This window comes from Jaculus jaculus, chromosome 3, assembly GCF_020740685.1.
Source record: "Jaculus jaculus isolate mJacJac1 chromosome 3, mJacJac1.mat.Y.cur, whole genome shotgun sequence".
In the NCBI taxonomy this organism is placed as follows: Eukaryota; Metazoa; Chordata; class Mammalia; order Rodentia; family Dipodidae; genus Jaculus; species Jaculus jaculus.
The window spans coordinates 165,540,890-165,563,880 of NC_059104.1; the positions used below are offsets into that span (position 1 = coordinate 165,540,890).

At 43.4% G+C, this 22,991-nt stretch overlaps 1 protein-coding gene across 2 annotated transcripts in view; it reads left to right on the forward strand.

Annotated features, from left to right (window-relative positions):
* The window catches only part of Pak1 (p21 (RAC1) activated kinase 1), a 146,428-nt gene that overhangs the window by 17,930 nt on the left and 105,507 nt on the right, over positions 1-22,991 (forward strand). The window lies entirely within an intron of this gene.

Below are 22,991 nucleotides of genomic sequence, written 5' to 3' on the forward strand. Positions count from 1 at the left end.
TCCTAATAGCTCCCAATGATGTAGGATTTGGGGGTCTAAGAAGGGATCAAATTTCATAAAGACACAGGAGATCCCAGGCCTGTTGACCCCAACTTTTGTGTCCTTTCTCTAAGTTAGCAAAGAATTGAAAACATGGACTCAGAGAGGGGTAAATTATGAATTGTAAGGTTTATTTTAATGAGTGTGAAGATCCATAGGGAAGCATAGTAGAAAGGCCCAAGCCCAAAAGAAATTCTCTCCCTTTCTGCCCTGGATGGGAAAGGGGAGGGGAGACGGAGAAAGTCTCTTTCGCATAGGGAAAAGTCTGGAGACAGACTGACAGACACACACACACAGAAAGAGAGAGAAAGCAGAGCATGAGAGCCCAAGCTACAAGATCACATTGGAGGTCAGAGCAGACTGAGTCAGAGACTCAGAACTTGATGGCAGATCACACATCTAGTAAAGCAAGAAAGCACCCAAAAACAAGGTAGGAAAGAAAGTATATGGACAAAAAGAAATCCTGGCTGGGAAAGGGAGAAGAGTCCGGAGTCCGAGGGAGACTTACACATGTGCCCAGAGGGATCCAGAGAAAAAAAAGAGGAAGAGGGAGAGACCTGATTGGTTGGTGGCGGCCAGAGACTGACTCTGGAAGGGCCAGCCCACAGGTGCGCTGAGTCCTGGATGTCTCTAAGAAGCAGGAAGCGCAGGAAGTGCCGCTGAGCTGTTGCTTGTGGCGTCTTGCTTGGGGCTGCCTTCTATCCTGCCAGGACTGGCATCTCCTTCAGCCTGTTTCTGGCTGAGCCTATAAAAAGCTGATTTACTCCCATTTTCTATTACTAGTATTATTTTTGTACATACTTATTAATACTTAGTAAATACTAACAAATGGTTATAAAAATCACGTGGGCCAGGTGAGGTGGCGCACACCTTTAATCCCAGCACTTGAGAGACTGTGAGTTCGAGGCCACCTTGAGACTACATAATGAATTTCAGGTCAGCCTGGGCTAGAGTGGGACCCTACCTTGAAAAGAAAAAAAAAAAAAAAAGAAAAGAAAAGAAAAGAAAAGAAAGAAAAAGAAGAACAAAAATAACTTGGGATTCAACATTATTGAGCCAAAATTGGTATATGCTGTGACATCATTCTCAACTTTTAACAAGTTGTAAATTTGTTGTCTTTTTGCTGTGAGACACCAGATTGCCTATGTGAAGGCTGTTCTTTACGCCTAAAATAACTCTACCTCCTTGTCCCTCCTCTGCCGAATGACATAGATAATGTCTTCAGGGCTCAGTTATCTTTGTCAAGTGTCATCTCTTCCTTTTCTCTGTGATCTCTATGCCAATTGGATTATTTTGAAGGACACTACATCCAGGGGGAGTTGATGCAAAGACATGGAAAGAGGCCAGGTGTGGTGGCACATGCCATTGCTGTGAGTTCAAGGCCAGCTCCAGACGCCACAGTGAATTCTGGGTCAGCCTGGGCTACAATGAGCCCCTACCTCAAAAAAAAAAAAAAAAGTAAAGAAAACAAACCAAAAAAAGGCATGGAAAGAAGGGCCAGGTGTTAAGGGATATGACAGTGAACATTATGTTATCTTGAATGTAGTGCTGTTTATTGATTAGAGTTCTTGCTAATTAAGAAGGGCAGATAACATAACCAACTTCAGGAAACAAAGATGTGTTAAAGGATATCATGAAGCATTAGACTGTTTATGAGGGCTTCAAGATATAGCTCAGTAGTAGGGAACTGTGTGTGGCAAACTCAAAGCCTTGGATTTGATTATCAGCACTTGAAAAGAAAATCTTTGTTGAGAATTGAAGCAACGTGTTTGGGCTGAACTTCTAGGAGCAAGCTCCTCAGACTATTAAAGAGCTGAGCTCCCAACATGCTGCTAGTTTTTCCAGAATCAGAAATCCATTGCTAGATCTAGAACTGTGACCCATCTCCAGTGTTACCCTTCATGTAATGTAGTTCCAAATCAGCATCTAGTTTGAGAGTATCTGTTGGTGAAACCTAAACCACAGTAACAGGAGAGGATAAAGAATATAATTTTGGGAACTTCCAGAGAACGCACCCACCCCCAGTCACAGGGCATCCAGCACAGCCAATCAGAACACCAGATCCAGTGACCCAAGCAGCCTAACCTAGTGCACAGTGCAGCAGAGAGGGACAGAGGTGGCCGCTCAGCATAGGTGAGATCGGAGGCCATCCCAACAGGTAACAGGGCCTACCTACACAAAGCCAGGTACCGAGGCCTGCGCCGGAAGTGCTCATCTCACCTTCCGTGTCAGGGCAGGTTACCTGTTAGATTTGATTGATGTATTCTTGGCTTTGCCAGTCTCAAATAAACTGTATTTTGGTGTTGACGAGTGTTGCCTTTGACTTTTCCTGATTTATAGGGCCTTTGTCTTTTTCTTCTGTCATTATTGGAGGCAGGGTCTCACCTGACCCCTGGAAACCATTTCAGACCAGAAATCTCAGCCAAATAGGGAAAGTGATACCAGTATATATACAGGAAGCCTTTAGAATGCCAAACAGATAAAATCAGGAAAGAACCTCTCCCTGCCATATTTATTTATTTATTTATTTTGGTTATTCGAGGTAGGGTCTCACTCTTTAGCTTAAGCTGACCTGGAATTTACTTTATAGTCTCAGGGTGTCCTCAAACTCATAGTGATCCACCTGCCTTTGCCTACTGATGCTGGGATTGAAGGTGTGTGCCACCATGCCCGGCATTCCCCACCATATTTATAATTAAACTACAAAACACAAACCAAAGAAAATATATTGAAAGGAGTTAGAGAGAAAAATCACATATAAAGGCAAGCCCATCAGGATAACAGCAGATTACTTAACACAAACTTTAAAAGCCAGAAGGACTTGGAATGATGTATTCCAACTTCTGAAAATAACAGTTGTTAACCAAGATTACTTAATCCAGAAAGAATATAATTTTGGTTGGGTGTGGTGGTGCATGCCTGTAATCCCAGCACTCAGGAGGTAGAGGTAGGAGGATCACTTGAGTTCAAGGCAGCCTTGGCTAGAGTGAGACCCTACCTCAAAAAAAACAAAGTTAAAAAAAAAAAAAAAAAGAATGTACTATGGTGTCCCAAACTTTATAGGGCCCAGATCTAAGCTAGAAGGAGCTTAAAGTAGGTGTTAAGCAAACCGATTGATAGATTGTGCCAAAGAGAAGTTATAGACTTGCCAAAGAGAGCATTCTGGTACTGGTGCTTTCTTCTAGTACCACATTTTATTTTTGGATTATATTAGTACAACTTCTCACTCAAGATTTTAAAAAATCATGTTGAAATTTATATTCTGTTTGTGTCAACTCTTATCCCTATGTTGGCTTCCATTATGGTAGTAAATTGGCTGATTGGACCAGTTGGGAAGATAAGCGCCTTTGTTAACCAATGAGAGAGAGGGAGGGAGAGAACAAGTGGGAATATGAGAATTAATACTTGGAGTCTAGCCTGCCACTCTCTGACTTCATCCCCCAAGTTGGACAACAACTAGTTTTCTAGGACTAGAGAGAGGGCTTCGCAGTTAAGGTGCTTGCTTACAAAGCCCGACAATCCAGCTCTGATTCCCCAGATCCCATGCAAAGCCGGACGCACAAAGTAGCGCATGTATCTAGATTTAGTTTGCAGTGGCAGGATGCCTTGGTGCACCCATTCCCTGTCCTTCTCATTATCTCATCCTCTCTCCACTCCTCTCTCTGATTACAGATACATAAATAAAATATTGGAAAAAGTCTTCCAAAGAGCCAAATTAGGGCTGGCGAGATGTGTCAGCAGTTATGCGTACTCTGCCAAAGCACGAGGGCCCGAGAGCCCGAGGCTGCTGGAGTTCCAGGCTGTAGATCCCTCGTAAACCGCTGGGCACAGACTCGTGCGCCTGCAGCGCTTGCGGAGACCTGAGAATCATCGGAGCCCCACAAGCTCCAGAACTGCTCCAGACTCTAGTTCAAAACAAGACTGGGCAGAAGGGTGAAGGAGCATGGAGTGGTATACCTGCTCCAACCACCAGAGGAGAGAGCGCCCTGCTGCAGGGGAGCATGTGGGGCGCCCCCCCCCCCCACTGTCAAATTGTATTTGCCATTCTTGAATTCTTAAGTTTCCAGGGACATACCTTGTGCTAATTGGTTAGTACTAATCACTATTCAAGAACTAAGTACAGGCAAGATGGAATTACTTTCATGCCCAGTTAAGATACAGAATCAGCACCGCCTTCCTCCAGAGCTGGAGGTGAGGTCAGCTTTCCCTGACATAGTGTTTTTCAAAGTGTGTCAGTCAGAAATTTGTTAAGGTGAAAATTATTTATTTATTTTGGTTTTCTGAGGTAGGGTCTCACCATAGCCCAGGCTGACCTGGAATTCACTATGTAGTCTCAGGGTGGCCTCGAACTCATGGCAATCCTCCTACCTCTGCTTGGATTAAAGGCGTGTGCCACCACACCCAGTTTATTTGCTTTTGATATTATGAGACAGGTTTTTATGTGAGTTCTTGGCAGTTGAACTTTGTGGGCTCTAACATGAAGGCCCTCATGCTTAAGTCGCAAATGCTCTTAACTGCTGAGCCATATCTCCCCAGCCTAAAATGTAAATTAAAATTTTTTTTTTTTTATTGATTTATGTGTGAGAGAGAAAGGCAGATAGAGAATGGGCACACCAGGGCCTCTAACCCCTGCAAATGAACTCCTGATGCATGCTTCACCTTTTGCAGCTGGCTTTATGTGGATCCCGGGGAACCGAGCCCAAGGTCTTTGGCTTTTTAGGCAAGCCCCTTAACTGCTAAGCCATCTTTCCCATCCCCAAAATGTAAATTTTTGAACTATGTTCCTGACTTGAATAAAAAAATTCCGAGAGCTAGGGAGATGGCTTAGTAGTTAAAGACACTTGATTGCAAAAGCCTACTGGCCTGTGTTCAGTTTCCCAGTACCCATGTAAAGCCAGATGCACAAGGTGGTGTATGCAACTGGAGTTCCTTTGCAGTCTCTAGAAGCTCTGGTGCTCTGTCCTCACAGATCAATAGAGAAAATACTTTAAAAACTGAAAATGGGGCTCACGAATCTGTTTTTATAAATCTACCAGATAATTCTGATTGCATGCAAAAATAGTAACAGGCTGACAAGAGATGAAAAATCAGGGTTGTCTTAAGAGGAAGAGTGGAATGTATGCTGGGTAGGAAACTGATGGGAGGGTGTCGTCTTACGTTATTCTCCTTCTTCCCTTTTCCTGGTTTTCTTTTTTTTTTCCCCAGAGAAAAATTAGGTCTAGATTTAAATACATTCTGTTTTATAATGTTTAGCTATATGTCTCCCTCTGCAGTCTTATCCTGTGGCATTATATGAATTATTTACATCACCTGTCAAAGGGATATGGCGATTTCTCTCTTACTATTATGCACTATAGGGTGATGGGACCAAATTAGTGAGGGATCGTAAATGTGTATTTTACGTAGTTTTGAGACATACAGTTGGATAAGGGGGGTCTGTGTGATGGAGATAGAATGTAATAGGGATAAGGAAGAAATCTATTGAATTTGGAAGAAGATTAGATCTGTATCTCATTTAGACCTCCCCCTTCTGAAAATAGAGAATATAATTACTAAGATCTTGAGAGAACTAAGCAAGCAAGTGTAGGTGGAAATGACTAGATCATCATTTAGCATATTAGTAAGTAAATATTGGCAGAATTTGAATAATTATGCTTGGCTAGAGTACTGTGAACTTTTTTCTGGGGACATGGGAAAGGCTTGCTCTGTTAGGAGTGTCTTTCCTTCTTTTTCTTTCCTTCCTTCCTTTTTTCCTTCCTTTTTCTTTTTCCTTTTTTTTTTTTTGAGATGGGGTGATCTTGAACTGTGAATCCACTTGTCTCAGCTTCCCGAGTAGCTGGGATGCAAGTGTGTTGAAGGGTTTCCTGGTTCTCAGTGATTGTTTCAGGTCTTGGGTCCTTGACCGTATTTTCGAGTCAGCTCTGGTTTAGCTGTGTGGCTGCCTCTGCAGCCTTATCCCGTGGCAGTCTATGAATTATTTACCTCAGCTGTCAGAGGACTGTGGCGATCTCTCTCCTCTCTTACAACTGCTGTGCACTACAGGGTGATGTGATCATGCATACTTTATGTTCTGCTTCGGCAGTATAGCTCGTTCCTTTTATTTCCTTCTGTGACATAATACTAATTTTTTCCATGATGTCCTTTCAAGAATTTTATAATTTACATATTTCACATTTTCTAAATACAGCATATTCACTATGTTATATTGGTAAATGTGTTTAGAATTGATTTGCATTCTCCCTTATCTATATTGAAAGAAATGAGAACAGGTAAGAAATTTGTCCAAAATCTTAGGTATTTTACTTCTTCCCTTTTCCTGTTTTTATTTATTTATTTATTTTTGCAGAGAAAAATTAGGTCTGGATTTAAAATAACTTGTTTTGTTTTATACTGTTACTTAGTCAAAAGTTATTTGTAGATTGTTTAGATTTAAAGTTATAGCCCTGGTCTGCTGTTGAAGCAGAGTTGATGTCCTAATTTAGGAAGAAAGGCTAGTTTGTGAATGAAAGTGCAAATTACCGTGAACACATTCTATACTCCTCCCATACTTGGGATCTTACTAGATATTTTTTGTGTTACTAAGTAGCATATGATCTTTTCTTTGTTTAAATCCAGAGTGTTTGAGGAGAGAGCGAGCATGAAATAGTTGGGTATTTTTTATCTAGTGCTGAACATTTCTTACATGCCTTATATTATAAATACAGTTGTTGTTGTTGTTGTTGTTATTATTATTATTAGAAAGTTACTTGGGTGGCTAGGAAAGCAGAAAAGCTGCTCTTGCAAATTTCTTGGTACTGACTAAAGCTTAGATTGCCAGTTAAAAGGGACTTTGGGGACTCTAATCCAACACTAATTTTTTGTTGTTGTTTTTTGAGGTAAGGTCTCATTCTAGCTCAGGCTGACCTGGAATTCACTCTGTAGTCTCAGGGTGACTCACAGTGATCCTCCTACCTCTGCCTCCAGATCCAGCCCTAATTTTATAGGTGAAAAAAAATCCAAGGCTAAGAGAAGAAAGGTAATTCATTGAATATTAACATAAGAAGTTCAGGTCAAGTCCACAACTCCAGGCACAGTGTAGGAGGAAGTGTGGGATGGTAGGAAGAATCACAGAGTTGAAGGCAAGAGGTCTTCATACAAACCAGAGCTCTATAACTTACTGACTTGTTCCTGAGAAAATACTACTACTGCTTGCTTCTGCACCAGGGTCCTCATTTTTATGATGGGATCGTAAATTCCTTAACCTTTCTCACAGGGCTAATACGTAAGATGTAACAGAAAAAAATGATTTTAAAGTGGAGGTGGTTAATTTGCTCATAAATTTCCTCTCTATCACTTATTAACTGATTTTGGGAAAGTCACCTGATTTCTTTGAGCATTGTTTTTCTTCTGAAGTTGAGACAGATAACTCCAGTGCAAAGTTGTTTTCAGGATATTAGCGTAAGTAGATGTAAGGGGAAAACAAAATGTTTTCTAGCCATTGCTAGGTTCATAGCAGAGACACCCCCCCCCCATAACAAAAGACAGATTGACAAGAGAAAAGCATGCAGACTTATTTAGTACAAATTTTATGTGATATCGGAGCCTTCAGAAGGAAATGAAGACCCAAAGAACCCTATAGGTGCACTTGTATCTTTACGTTGCGGTTTGATGAAGAGGTGAGGAGATGAATTATTGGACCAAGAGTGTGTGATCTCATGATAAACCAGGGGGAACTTGCCAGAGCCTGTTCGTTCATATTCTCTGTGTCCCTGTGTCTGTCTGAAGCGATAAAGATGCTCCTTTCTTCTGGTCATAGAGAGGGCATCTCAAGACCTGCTGTAATGGAGAAAGGAAGGCAAGGCCAGGCCAGGCGAGAGTGAGTTTCCTGCTTCTGCTGTTTTTTCAAGCGAATAAGGTGTTATATTTTAGAGGTGATGTTTTCTCAAACCCACCATAAAGCAGTCAGAATGGTGCCTTGCACCATGATAGGTGTTTAGTCAGCATTGGAAAGCTTCTCAGAAGACTAGTTCAGACTTCTTAGAACTGTTCTTCCAAAGTCTTAAGGCTAGAGGAACTTACTCCTGTGTGATTTTTTTTTAATTATTATTATTCGCAGTGCTGGGGATTGATCCCTGGACATTGTTCATGTTAGGCAAGCATTGTACCACTGAGCTATAGCCCAAGTTCTTGTCTGTGGTTTTAAAATAGATTTATGCCCAGTCTGATGGTGCACACCTTTAATCCCAGCTCTCGGGAGGCAGGGGTAGAGGATTGCCATGAGTTCAAGGCCAGCCTGGGACTACAGAGTGAATTCCAGGTTAGCATGGGCTAGAGTGAGACCCTACCTTGAAAAAACAAAACAAAACAACAGATTTGTGAAGTTGGATTCTGGGGGCCATAGAGGGGGTAAGGGATGTGTTTTGCTGGTAGGTTTCCATTCTGAACTCTGGTGGCATTTAGTCATGCAGGCTCTCTGCTCAGGGGAAGCAGGGGAGGGCAGTAGAGATGATAGGGTTTTTTTTTTTTTTTAACTTTCACTTATTTTATTTTTTAAAAGATCTATTTTTGTTCATTTGAGACGGTTGGGGGGGGGGGAGGGAGAAAATGGGTACACCAGGGCCTCTAGCCACTGCAAATGAACTCTAGATGCATGTACCACCATGTGCATCTGGCTACGTGGGACCTGGTTCCTTAGGCTTTGCAGGCAAGTGCCTTAACTGCTAAACCATCTCTCCAGCCTCACTTATTTTTGAAAGTTTGTTACTCAGGTTGATGTTGATCTCACTCTCATTATGTAGCTAAGGCTAGCTTTAAACTGTTCTCCTGCCTCTACCTCCCAAGTGTTAAGATTTACAGGTGTGCACCACCACACTTGGCTGAGATAGTAGGTTTTTTGGTAAGTGAATTGAAAGAGGAGGAAGAAATGTAGCTGGTAAATGTGGGAGGGAGAAGGGAGAAGTGCTTCTTCTGGCTGCCCTTGCCTGTGGCCCACCAATAGCATATGTCAGGACTTTACTGGTGAAATCTGTTTCTTTTCTTTTCTCCTCTCCTCTCCTCTCCTCTCCTCTCCTCTCCTCTCCTCCCCTCCCCTCCCCTCCCTCTCCTCTCCTCTCCTCTCCTCTCCTCTCCTCTCCTCTCCTCTCCTCTCCTCTCCTCTCCTCTCCTCTCCTCTCCTCTCCTCTCTTTTCTCCTCTCCTCTCCTCTCCTCTCCTCTCTTTTCTCCTCTCTTCTCCTCTCCTCTCCTCTCCTCTCCTCTCCTCTCCTCTCCTCTCCTCTCCTCTCCTCTCCTCTCCTCTCCTCTCCTCTCCTCCCCCCCCCCCTCCCCTCCCCTCCCCTCCCCTCCCCTCCCCTCCCCTCCCCTCCCCTCCCCTCCGCTCCTTTGTCCTCCCCTCTCTCTTTTCTCCTCTCCTTTCTCTCTCCTCTCCTCTCTCTCTCCTCTCCTCTCTTTCTCCTTCCTTCCTTTTGGTTTTTCAAGGTAGGGTCTTCCTCTAGCTCAGGCTGACCTGGAATTCACCATGTAGTCTCAGGGTGGCCTTGAACTCATGTCGATCCTCCTACCTCTGCCTCCCAAGTGGAGTGCTGGGAGTAAAAGCGTGTGCCACCACGCCTGGTTTCTGTTTTTCATTATAATAAATGCCCCCAAAGTGGGAACCATGTCTATATCCTCAGTTGCTTCAAATATCTGATCCACAGTAGATATGCCAATGTATTTTTATTGAAGGAATGTATATGAAGTAGATACCAACAGGGGCCTGGAGAAATCCATTAAGCCTAGCCTCTCACATTAGCTCCATGTTGCAGAATCTTCTAGTCTTGCACCTGAAGAGCTTGTAGGATTCTGGTCTTTGGTCTTTAGGCTTTATCCTCTGTAGTCCATTTCCCTTTGCTCACTTGGCTAGGCCAGACAGCTGTTTCCTTCATCCATAGTCCTTTGTGACCTGCCAGGTTCCTCTTTCAGGTTTTTGTTTGTTTGTTTTTTGGCTTTTCGAGATAGGGTCTCAGTCTAGCCCAGGCTGACCTGGAATTCACTATGTAGTCTCAGGGTGGCCTTGAACTCACTGTGATTGAGGTAAAATCTGTGGTTCTAATGCATGAAAACCCGGGAGCATGAACTCTGTCAATGGTAAAGCATACCGCGTTTCCTCTGAGGGTCCAAGTTTGTATGACAACCTAATGCTGAGATGGTCTCTCTTCCCTTTTGCCATCCCAAAAGATAATCTTAGGTGAGCCACTAGTTTGGTACGCAGTATATATTATGGACCACCCCCAGTCCAGGCTGGGGATCAAACCCAAGGCCTTACACTTGTCATGCTGGCTCTACTCCTGAGCTAAATTCCTATCCCCTGGATTGTGCATTCTGCTGGATGCTTTAAGTGTATCATCCCGCTCGGTACTCACCGGTAACACTTGGAGTTAGACTGATGATACTGTCTTCTATTCACAGATATGGAGTCTGGAGTTTAGATTAAACAAAGTTATTTACTTTAGCCAGAAAAGATTAGATTCAGGATTTGAACCCAGTTCTTAAAAAGTAAAACACCCATTGCCAAAAATGGGGACTCCGTGAAGGCAGGAATCTTGTCTGGTTCAAATGATATTCCTGATTCAAAACATAGAAGTTGGGCTGGAGAGGTGGCTTAGCAGTTAAAGCGCTTGTCTATGAAGCCTAGAGCCCATGTAATAAGCCAGATGCACAAGGTGATTCATGTGCAAGATCGCACATACGCACAAGGTGACACATGTGTCTGGAGTTTGTTTGCAGTGGCTGGAGGCCCTGATGTGCCCATATTCTCTCCCCCTCCCTCCCTCTTTTTCTAATTAAAACAAACAAACAAAAACCTTTCTACATTGCCAGCCTAGACAACATAGCGAGGCATTCACCCACCTTCAAAGGTAGGACTGTGGTTCAAGAGTTGAGTAGTTGCTTAGCATGACTTTGGGTTTAACCCCCAGCATATCACCATTAATAAAGAACAACTTTAAACTGGGCATGGTGGTGCACGCCTTTAATCCCAGCACTCGGGAGGCAAAGAGAGGGGATTGCTGTGAGTTCGAGGCCAGCCTGAGACTACAGAGTGAATTCCAGGTCAGCCTGAGCTAGAGCGAGACCCTACCTCAAAAAAACAAAAAACAAAGCAAAACGAAACAACAACAACAAAAAAAACTGTAGCTGGGTGTGGTGGCTCACTTTAATCCCAGCATTTGAGAGGCAGAGGTAGGAGGATCACTGTGATTTCAAGGCTACTCTGAGACTTAATTCCAGGTCAGCCTGAGCTAGAATGAGACCCTACCTCAAAAAAACAAAAACAAACAAACAAAAAAAAGACTACCTTTATGCTTCATTGGGAAAAACAACACCTCCAATGTGACATCTTGCAGAGCTACAAGATGACACAAGCAAAAGCGCCTCCCTAAGCTGAAGTGTTGGGTGTTTGAGGCCTGGCTCTGTCGCCCGGTTCCCTCGCTGTTCTTCAGTTTCTCTTTGGAGTTGATAGTGTTGAAATGAGTGGCTTCCTTGGCCCTGGCAGCTCAGGTGCTTAGATCATGGTCTTACACGGGTTGCTTACTTCCTCGTAACCCGGCAACATGTTCTGCAGCCCTTCCTTTGCCTTTCTGTCTTTATCCCACTGCCTAGTTTACTTTCAAGTTTTTAAAAAAATATTTTATTTTAGTTATTTATTTGACAGAGAAAGAAGGGGAGAGAGAGAAAAAAAAGTGGGCGTAGCACCAGGGTCTCCAGCCACTGCAAACGAACTCCAGACATGTGCGTCCCCTTGTGCATCTGGCTAATGTAGGTCCTGGGGAATCGAACCTGGGTCCTTGGGGTTTGCAGATTAATGCCTTAACTGCTAAGCCATCCCTCCAGCCCTGCTTTCAAGCTTTTGCCTTTTTTTTTTTTTTAAAGTTGTTTCTGTGTGGCCTAGTGTTCCCTTTTGAGGTTGAATTGAGTTGTCCAAGACCTCAGGAAGTACAGAAGCACCTTCCTCAAACCTGGGTGCACCAAAAGCCCATTAAGCCAAGTCTTATCCTCAAAGAGGAAGAGAAAGCCTAGGTTCCTGAAGCCAGTAGATAAGAGCTTCTCTTGAGCTTTGGCCAATATCACCACTTACAAAAGGGACACTTCTTTTTGTTTCAAATATTAAAAAAAAGCATTTGCACAGAGGGAGAGAGAGAAAGGGAGAAAGAATGGGTGTGCCAGGTCCTTTTGCCACTGCAGATGAATTCCAGATGCATGTGCCGCTTTGTACATTTGGCTTTATGTGGGTCCTGGGGAATTGCGAACCCAGACTGTCAGGCTTTGCAAGCAAGTGCCTCAACTGCTCTGCTTTCTCTTCAGCCCAGGGAGACTTCTTTTCAGTTGATTCATTGTGTAGTATATTTTGTAGACTACTGTATTATGATTGCTTAGTCATATGCTGTCTTTCTCTAAACAGTTTCTTACACCCATCAGCCCTTTTAAGGTTAGAAGTACCTAATATGATGAATAAAAGAGAAAATAGCATATTGCTGTGCAAGTTGCTGATGTTATTGAATCTTTACAGTAGGTCTGTGACGTAGGGGTTCTGTCCACTCTATGTGTCCTCGAGGCTCAGAGAGAGAAAGTCGTTGACCACCTCCTGAGTGGCAAGCTGGGATCAGACTTAGGTTTGTAGACACCACAGCTCGATCTGTAACTAGACTATTCTTCTGACTCCTAATTTGGTATTCTTCCTGTGAGATGGTAAGTACACAAGTTGAGTGTGTAAGAGTGTAAGTAACCATGGCACACACATTATAGCTGTGTGTCAAGAAATTGCCCCAGATTAATTAATTAATTTCTTTCTCCCCCCTCTCTTTTTCTCTTTCTTTCTTTCTAAAAATATTTTATTTTTGTATATTTGAGAGAGAGAGAGAGAGAGAGAGAGAGAGAGAGAGAGAGAGAGAGAATGGGCACACCAGATCCTCCAGCTACTGCAAATGAACTCCAGACTCATGTGCCACCTTGTGCATCTGGCTTATGTGGGTCCTGGGGAATCGAACCTGGGTCCTCTGGCTTTGTAGACAAATGCCTTAACTGTTAAGCCACCCTCCAGCCCTCTTTCTTTCTTTCTTTCTTTTGGATGTGTATGTGTGTGATATGTGTGCTTACTAGTGACTGAAGCTGGGCACCTTCTTGATCACTCCATACCCTGTTCTCTCATTTGGACCGAGAGGTTGGTAGTTCACCTAGTCTAGCTAGCTTGCTCCCAGGACCCCATGTCCCTGCCTCTCCAGTCTTCCGATTATAGACAGGCTGCCACACTTACCTGGCATTCATGTGTGTCCCGGGGATCCAAACTTAGCTCGTCCCTCATGTATGGCGCCATCTCCCCTGGTTCAAGTGAGAGACACTGTCTCAATAAGGTATAGAGTGATCAAGGAAGGTACCCAACTTCAGTCTCTGGTCTCCACACACATGCTTATACCCACGCATAAGCAAACACACACCCCTCTCTCTCTGTCTCTGTCTGTCTGTCTCTCTCTCTCTCTCTCTCTCTCTCTCTCTCTTTCTCTCTCTCCCCCCCCCCCCACACGGTCTGGAGAGATGGCTTAGCAGTTCAGACACTTGCCTGAAAAGCCTTAGGACCCTGGTTTGATTCTCTAGGGCCCATGTAGATCCAGGTGCACAATGTGACACATGCACCTAGAGTTCATTTGCAGTGGCTACAGACCCTGGTACATTCATTCTCATTCCTTCATGTGCTTCCTCCCTTCCTCTCTCCTCCTCTCCCTTCCCCTTCCTTCTCCTCTCTTCCTCTCCCCTCCCCTCCCCTCCCCTCCCCTCCCTTCCCTTTCCCTCTTCTCTTCTCCCCTCCCCTCCCCCACCTCCCCCATCTTCACTTCTGGTCTTCCTCTTCTTGCAAATAAATAAATACAATATTATAAACAAAAAGAAAAAGATTCTAGGATAGTTTTTTTTTTTTTTTTTTTTAACTCCAGCCACTGCAAACGAACTCCAGATGAATGTGCCACCTTCTGCATCTGGCTTACGTGGGTCCTGGGGAATTGAACCTGGATCCTTTGGCTTTGCAGGCAAGTGCCTTAGCCACTAAGCCATCTCTCCAGCCCAGACACTTTTTTTTTTTTTTTAACACACAGCTATTATGTATGCCACAGTTGTTTGCCCTTCCCTTTAAGTACAGCTGCACACTCAACTTGTGTACTTGCCATCTCACAGAAAGGATACAAAATCAAAGTCAGCAGAACAGTTCTAGGGGTAGCTCAAGTTCTGGAATTTTTAATGCCCTAATTGGAATTGTAGGCAAGCCTATAATTTGGCATTTAACAGTGAATCTAAGCTGATTAGCAGATGTGACATCACTTACCTTCGGGCATGTTCTGATCTACCAAGGGATGAGAAGTCTCTTCTCTCACTATCAAGGACTTAGTGTAGACTTGACACCGTTTGTGCTTCTGTTTTGCCTCCAAGCTTTGTTTTGATCTTTTAGTCAGGTGCAAATAACCTTCAATTTTAGACCTGAATAATCAGATAGTTGGAATATGGGGTTCTTACCCCAACAGCCTGAGCTCTCACCAAGGAGAGTCCAAACACAAAGGGCCTTTAATGCCTCCTCTGCCTCCTTGTTCATCTTACAGTCTCTTAAGTGTATTAATAGTAATGCGTGTGGAAACGTAACAAGGGTAAGGTAACCTGGGTCCAAGCTCTTATTAAGTCTGTAGTTTTGAACAAATGCTTTATACTTAAAATTTTTTTTGCTTATTTTTATTTATTTATTTGAAAGCGACAGACAGAGAGAGAAAGAGGCAGATAGAGAGAGAGAGAATGGGCGTGCCAGGGCCTCCAGCTGCTGCAAAAGAACCCCAGACACGTGCGCCCGCTTGTGCCTCTGGCTAACGTGGGTCCTGGGGAATCAAGCCTTAAACTGGGGTCCTTAGGGTTCACAGGCAAGCGCTTAACCGCTAAGCCATCTCTCCAGCCCCTGCTTTATACTTTCTAAGCTTATTTTTCCCTGTCTTTTCATTGTTTTTCTTCAGAGTCTTTTCTTTCTCTGTCTTAACGCGGTGCTGCTTTTTAGGGGAAGCGATCCTGTTATACGGGAAGCCCACACCTCTGTTGCCCTACCTGGTAAGGCTCTAGATTATAGCTTTGTTTGTCCTATTTTAGTCAGAAACCCTCCACTCACTCACTCCCTATTTCCTAAAAATCTGTTTTAATCTAATGTGTCTCCATTGTCTTCATCACTGAAGTTTATAATACGTGTATTTAATTTTAGCATATGTTAATTATACAGAATAATGGGTTTCAGTGGGACATTTTCACACATGTAGATACTTTATTCTGATCACCTTCACCCATTATCTCTTGTCCCCTCCTCGCTCCTGCTGATCCCCTTCTTCCCAGCTCATCCCTCTCTTCTACTCTTTTTTTTTTTTTTTTTTTTTTTTTTTACTGTCATTTTGTCACGGTTTTGGGAAGGAACATAAGTGTGATTTTAATCTGACAAGTTAGATGCAGACTTCTAAGGAATTGAAATATGAAGTTGGGTTTGTATTCAGAGTTGCCAGCACTTGACCCTGAGAGTACGTAAGAGGATAGTAAATGCAGCTGATTTCTCCAAAGAAGCGACTGGAGAGAGGGATGAATGCACACAGAAGCCGCAGGCCCGGTATGCTCTGGAACTGGACGTGCCGTGCCGTCCCGCCGTCACTTCTGATGGGCTCTTGTAGTCCAGCACCGACCCTTCTGCTAGATGGGTTTGTACTACACAAGGATGCAGGAATACTTCTGAGGGTACTGTTTTGGAAGCTGGGTGCCTTCATGCCAGAGCAACGTTTGAGACCCCTGCTATCTGGATCATTTATAAAGGAGCTAACTGAGATAAGCAAGCTCTGATTCCATTCCGTGGTCCAGACGTATAGCTATATGGGGGAGAATTCCTGTATGTCTTTTAAGGGATGGTTTCTGGGGATGCAGGGAGCCTCCTGGGTCATTTATCTCCTAACAGTCTTAAGTTAGTGACATAATTGTGCCTGTTTCTACAAACAAGACATTTTCGTGAGGGTTGGGAGAACCAGACAATTTCCTTGCCGGTTGGTATTATGTGATGAAATCATATGAGCATTTTAACTTTACCTGTAGAGAAAATGAGCCGAGGAGACACATATACACACCTTTAGCTCTTGGTGTTTTTAAAATATATATATATTTTTTTAAAAAAAAATTTTTGTTCATTATTTATTTATTTATTTGAGAGCTACAGACACAGAGAAAGACAGATAGAGGAAGAAAGAGAGAGAATGGGCGCGCCAGGGCTTCCAGCCTCTGCAAACGAACTCCAGACGCGTGCACCCCCTTGTGCATCTGGCTAACGTGGGACCTGGGGAACCGAGCCTCGAACCAGGGTCCTTAGGCTTCACAGGCAAGCGCTTCACCACTAAGCCATCTCTCCAGCCCTCTTGGTGCTTTTGACAGCCACTTATCATTCATCTTCCTGTCATCGTGAAGTGTGGTGAGAAGGGAAGCTGACTGGTCTTGAATCCAGTACATCTGGATTTGAGTTCCAGTTTGGCGTTAACTTACTGTTGTTATTCCAAGTTACTGTCTGTCTCTGTTCTCCATTTTCCTTAAGAAAAACATGAAGATGTTAAGCTAAGTCTTAGGTTTTGAGGTAGAACCTCAGTCTGCTGGGTAAGTTGAGGAAGTGGGAAGAGGTTGAGGAAGAAAAATTACCCAGTAGAGCAACTTTACTTTTGCTTCTTTAAGCATTAGGGTTACTATAAGTTTTGACTAGAAATGGAAATACTGAGTTTTTTTTTTTAATTTATTTATTTATTTATTTGAGAGCGACAGACACAGAGAGAAAGACAGAGGGAGAGAGAGAGAATGGGCGCGCCAGGGCTTCCAGCCTCTGCAAACGAACTCCAGACGCGTGCGCCCCCTTGTGCATCTGGCTAACGTGGGACCTGGGGAACCGAGCCTCGAACTGGGGTCCTTAGGCTTCACAGGCAAGCACTTAACTGCTAAGCCATCTCTCCAGCCCGAAATATTGAGTTTTTTAAAAGAAGTTTGTTTTTTTTTAAATTTAACCCCCCCCCCCAAAGCTTGAAACTGACTGGCTGGAATGATTTAAACCAATTTTTTGTTTTGTTTTTTATTTTTTTTGTTTTTCGAGGTAGGGTCTCACTCTGGTCCAGGCTGACCTGGAATTCACTATGTCGTCTCAGAGTGGCCCCAAACTCACAGCAGTCCTCCTCCCTCTGCCTCCCGAGTGCTGGGATTAATGGCGTGTGCCACCACGCCTGGCTAAACCAATTTCTTTTTAAAATATTTTATTTATTTGCAAGCATAGACATAGAGATAGAGAGAGAAAGAGAAAAAGTATAGGTGTGCCAGGGCCTCCAGCCATTGCACATGACGAACTCCATACGCCAGCATGTGCATCTGGCTTACATGAGTACTGGAGAATCGAACCTGGGTCCTTATGCTTCACAGGCAAGTGTCTTAACTGCTAAGTCATCTCTCCAGCCTACTTCTATTTTTTAAAAAAGAAAAAAACCCACTTTATTTATTTATTTACAAGTAGAGAGATAGAGATAGAAGATAAGAGATCTCCTAAACTGCTAAAAACAAGCAGATTTAAAAAAAAATTAATTAATTTATTTGAGAGCGACAGACACAGAGAGAAAGACAGATAGAGGGAGAGAGAGAGAATGGGCGCGCCAGGGCTTCCAGCCTCTGCAAATGAACTCCAGACGCGTGCGCCCCCTTGTGCATCTGGCTAACATGGGACCTGGGGAACTGAGCCTCGAACCGGGGTCCTTAGGCTTCACAGGCAAGCGCTTAACCGCTAAGCCATCTCTCCAGCCCAACAAGCAGATTTTTTCATGGCTCCATTGTACTGTTATTTCCCTTGTTGTGTAGAATACACCTGAGTGAAGGTAATCTCTAACCATTTTCTCCTCCTCCTCTTTCTTCTTTCTTTTCTTTCCTTCCTTTCTTCTTCTTCTTCTTCTTTTTTTTTTGGAGGCATGGTCTCACTCTAACCCAGGCTAACCCGGAACTCAATGTAGAGCCCACACTGGTCTCAAACTAATGGTGAGATGGTGATCTTTCTACTTCACCCTCTGAATATTGGGTAGTGCCACCACACCTGACTCTTCTGTTCTTTATCCAGATAACCATTCTGTTTTGGAAAAGAAGCTTGAAATGAAGCTTGGTAGAAGGAGAACTATACTTGTAACCAGTAGAGCTAGGTCAAGTTCCATGTCTTTTATTTACCTTTATGACCTTGGGGAAATTTCTTGGGCTTTCTCAGTTCTACTTATAAGATAGAATTGCTATGAAGACTAAAGGCAATAAGAATGTAAGTAGTACACTTGCCACAGTTAGTGCTTGCTAGGTAGGATGTGTTTTCTGTTTGTGTTCATATCTCTTTTTTGTGCATGTGTACGCACGCACGCATGTACGTGTGTGTGTGTGTGTGTGTGTGTGTGTGTGTGTGTAGACTGTGCGCTAGGTATTGTGTGGTATGTGCTTGTGTGTGTACTGATTCATGTACCATGCATGTGTGTGTTGAGGCCAGAGAAGAACTTGGAGTACCCTTCTGTCAATCCAGAGATGCCATTTGTCAGTGAGCCCCAGTGATTAACCTCCCCAAAACAATATGCATGGCTACATCCAGCTTACAAAAACAAACAAACGTATTTCACAAGTTTTAAAAATTTTATTTATTTGCAAGTAGAAAGAGAAAATGAGAAAGCGTGTGCCAGGGTCTCATATCACTACAGACTCCAGACACATGTGCCATTTTGTGCATCTGGCTTTATGTGAGTTCCAGGGAATCTAACTCATTCCTTCAGGCTTTGAAAGCAAGTGCCTTTAACCACTTAGCATCTCTCCAGTCCCCCAGAAACTTTTTTTTTGTTGTTGTTGTTTTTTCGAGGTAAGGTCTCACTGTAGCCCAGGCTGACCTGGAATTCACTATGGAGTCTCATGGTGGCCTCGAACTCACGGCAATCCTCCTACCTCTGCCTCCCGAGTGCTGGGATTAAAGGCATGCGCCACCACACCCGGCTTCTCCAAAAACTTTTGTAGTAATTATTTTTATATATGGACATAGTTTATTTTAATCACAGTCTCCTCCTATCACCTTGTCCCTCTACTAGTTTTATATCTTTTTTGAAAAAAAATTTATTTATGTATTTATTTATTTATTGAGAAAGAGGCAGATAGAGAGAATGGGCACGCTAGGTCCTCTAGCCATCACAAATTACCTCCAGATGCATGAACCAACTTGTGCATATGAGTCTTGGGGAATTGAACCTGGGTCCTTAGACTTTGCAGGCAAGCACCCTAACTGCTAGACCATGTCTCTAGCCCTTGATGTCTTTATTTTTAAATTAAAAAAAAAAATTTTTTTTTGAGGTAGGGTTTTGATGTAGCCCAGGCTGACCTGGAATTCACTATGTAGTCTCTGGCTGGCCTTGAACTCACAGCAATCCTCCTACCTTTGCCTCCTGAGTGTTGGGATTAAAGGCATGCACCACTATGTCTGGTGATGTCTTTATTTTATTTTGCCTTCCTACATCATCCATGACAACAAATTGATAGGCCCCGTGACTAGGGTATTTAATACTAGTCTGGGTGGCTGGTGCTAGTAAATATGTGCGCTAGGTTCCTAACTATATAGATATATGTGTGTGTGTATATATATATATAAATTTATTTATTTGAGAAAAAGAGAGAGAGAGAGAGGAGAGAGAAAGAGGCAGATAGAGAATGGCACTTACCACCTCCAGCTACTGCAAACGAACTCCAGATGCATGCACCCCTTGTGCATCTGGCTTACATGGGTCCTGGGGAGTTGAACCTGGATCCTTTGGCTTTGCAGGCAAGCACCTTAATGGCTAAGCCATCCCTCCAGCCCCTAACTATATTTTGAGGGCCATTTATAGCTGTGGTCTGAAAAGCTAGCAGTGGTGTTGATTTTAGATACTGTTGGATAGAGCATTATCATCTTATACATCCATTCTTCTCCTTACAGGGCTCTTGTGGGCCCAGGCATCTACCTGCAGATACATCTGGTGGCTCTTTCCTTAATAATTTAACCCTTCTTTTCATCTTTATAATTGAGGGGGCAAAAAAACCTGAAATGAGGATGCAAGTTTAATCGTGATGTCTCTGTGAGTCAATGCCATTGTGCTGGGGTAAAGACATAGAGAGAAAGCAGATAAGAGAAAGGAACAAATCAGGAAACCCCTTGAGTCTCCTCCCTCCCCCAGCACCTTCTGCCAAGAGTTATTCTTTCTGTTATTGTGGGCAGAAAGAATTGTAGATTTTAGAACTGAGGTTTCCCTCTATGGACATTCAGCGTACCCTTTACCCTGTGTTTTATCTCCTTGGCAAAACTCCTGCCAAGTAGTTCCTAGCACCTGTCCTTCCACGGCACAGACCCTCTACTGCTATACACAGTATGGAGTTGGAAAATTTGACTCTGAAAATAAAATTGACCCCCCCCCCATGGCTTCTAATCAATGGCCTCTCATGAGGACAGGGAGGCTCAGATAGATGAAATGATGGATATCAGGTTAAGAATTTTTCTAACATTGAACCATCAGCCGGGCGTGGTGGTGCACACCTTTAATCCCAGCACTAGGGAGACAGAGGTAGGAGGATCGCCGTGAGTTCATGGCCACCCTGAGACTACACAGTGAATTCCAGGTCAGCTTGAGCTAGAGTGAGACTGTACCTCAAAACCCAAAACAACAAAAAACAAAACAAAACAAAAAAGCCCAAACAACAACAAAAACTAAGGATTCTGGAGATAAGAAAAAAAAAAAAAAGAGTTGTATGTTAGTATTTATAAATGAGGAAATATAATGAAAATCCAACATTTACTACTGGAGGTACTTGAAATCTATAATATATATGTTTTAGAGGGAGAGTATATGTTCTGATTATATTGCCACAAAACTCTTGAAAACTCATGTACTACCTTAATGTAAAACACAGCTTTCGCCTCAAAAAGAATGACAGTTTATTCTAGAGCCAAATGTGAGCACAGATAGATTCAGGTTGCCCCAAATACCATGTTCCCATATGTTAACAATTTCATGGCATTTTAATGGCTATAGAACAAGAAAGCGTCATAAATCAAGGCACTTTTCATATAGATTGGTGGAGAGCCGGGCGTGGTGGGGCACACCTTTAATCCCAGCACTCAGTAGGAGGATCACTGTGAGCTCAATGCCACCCTGAAACTACAGAGTAAATTCCAGGTCAGCCTGAGCTAGAGTGAGACCCTACCTCGAAAAACAAAACAAAACAAACAAAGCAAACGAACAATGCATTGGTGGAAACATCAGGCAGACCTGTTCCAGGAAAGCCAGGAAATCTCTGTTCTGGGTCGAGGTTTTCTGATCACTTTCTTAGCTTGGGTTGGTGGATGCTGGTGGTGTGTTAGTTTATTCCCAAAGGTTCCTCCTGATAATCATGAGGATACTAAGTCAAAGTCAGTGATGGGCAATCAGTTGCTGTTTAAGAGGATTAAAAATAACCCACAATAATTTGGCTCTGACTTAAACATTCCATTTTACCACAATTCCAGAAGTCAATCAGTGGATTTGATTTTTTTTTTTTTTTTCGAGGTAGGGTCTCACTCTAGCCCAGGCTGACCTGGAATTCACTCTGTCATCTCAGGGTGGCCTCAAACTCACGGCGATCCTCCTACCTCTGCCTCCCGAGTGCTGGGATTAAAGGCGTGCGCTACCACGCCTGACTAATCAGCAGATATTTGTCTGAAGTAAGTGCAACTACTCTTTTGGGAACTTTAGCTCACAAATATATGAGGTTAAATTGTTGCTTAAAACTATGCTTTAAAAAAGTTTCCAGGTAATTATATTTTTATTAAAAGCAAATACAAGGGCCAGAGAGATGGCTCAGTAGTTAAGGTACTTAACTGCAAAGCCTAAGGACCTGAGTTTGAGTTCCCAGTCCCCACGTAAAGCCAGATGCAGCAAGTGATACGTGCATCTGGAAGTTCTTTGCAGTGGCCCTAGCACACCCATACTCTCTATCTACCCCCCCCCCCCCAAAATTAAAAACAAAAGACAACCTGCCAAATGTTGCACTCAGGCTCTCAAGAAGCGGAGACAGGAATTGCTGTGAGCCTGAGTGCAGCCTGGTCTACGTTGCCAGCTCCGGCCCAGCCTGGGTAACAGTGACTCTGTCTCAACTCTCCCTTCCCCAGTTTATTAAAGTAGTTGAGGGCTGTATTAGTTGAGGTTCTCTAGAAAAGTAACCAGAAAGACCACCCTCCCTGCCCCATCTTTATTAGGAAGCATTGGCTCATGAATGCTATTACTATAATTTGTCTCTTGCAAGCTGCAAGTCTAGGAAAGCCAAGTGTATTTCAGTTTGAGTCTGAAGGCCTCTGAACTAGGGCAGCTGATGATGGAAATTCCTGTCTGAGTGCTGGAGAAGAGAGGACTGACTTGTCCCTCTTCAAGCCAGAAGGCAGGAAGTAAAAGGGGTGAATTCCTTTTTCCTTTATGTGTTGGTTCTGTTCAGATACCCAGCGGATTGAACATTGCCCATCCACAAGGCAGAGGGCGCTCACTGATCAAATACTAATGCCATCCTGACAACACCCTCTCAGGCTCACCTAGAGTATCTGGACAGCCTGTGGCCTGTCAGTTTGACACATGAAATTAATTATCATAGGAGCTTAGACTTTTTGTGTGTTTGTTTGAGGTAGGATCTCTCTTTAGCCCAGGCTAACCTGGAATTCACTCTGTGATCTCAGGGTGGCCTTGAACTCATGGTGATCCTCTTACCTTGGCCTCCCAAGTGCTTTCTTTCTTTCTTTCTTTTTTTTCTAGGTAGGGTCTCACTCTAGCCCAGGCTGACCTGGAATTCACTATGTAGTCTCAGGGTGGCCTCAAACTCACAGCGATCCTCCTACCTCTGCCTCCCCAGTGCTGGGATTAAAGGC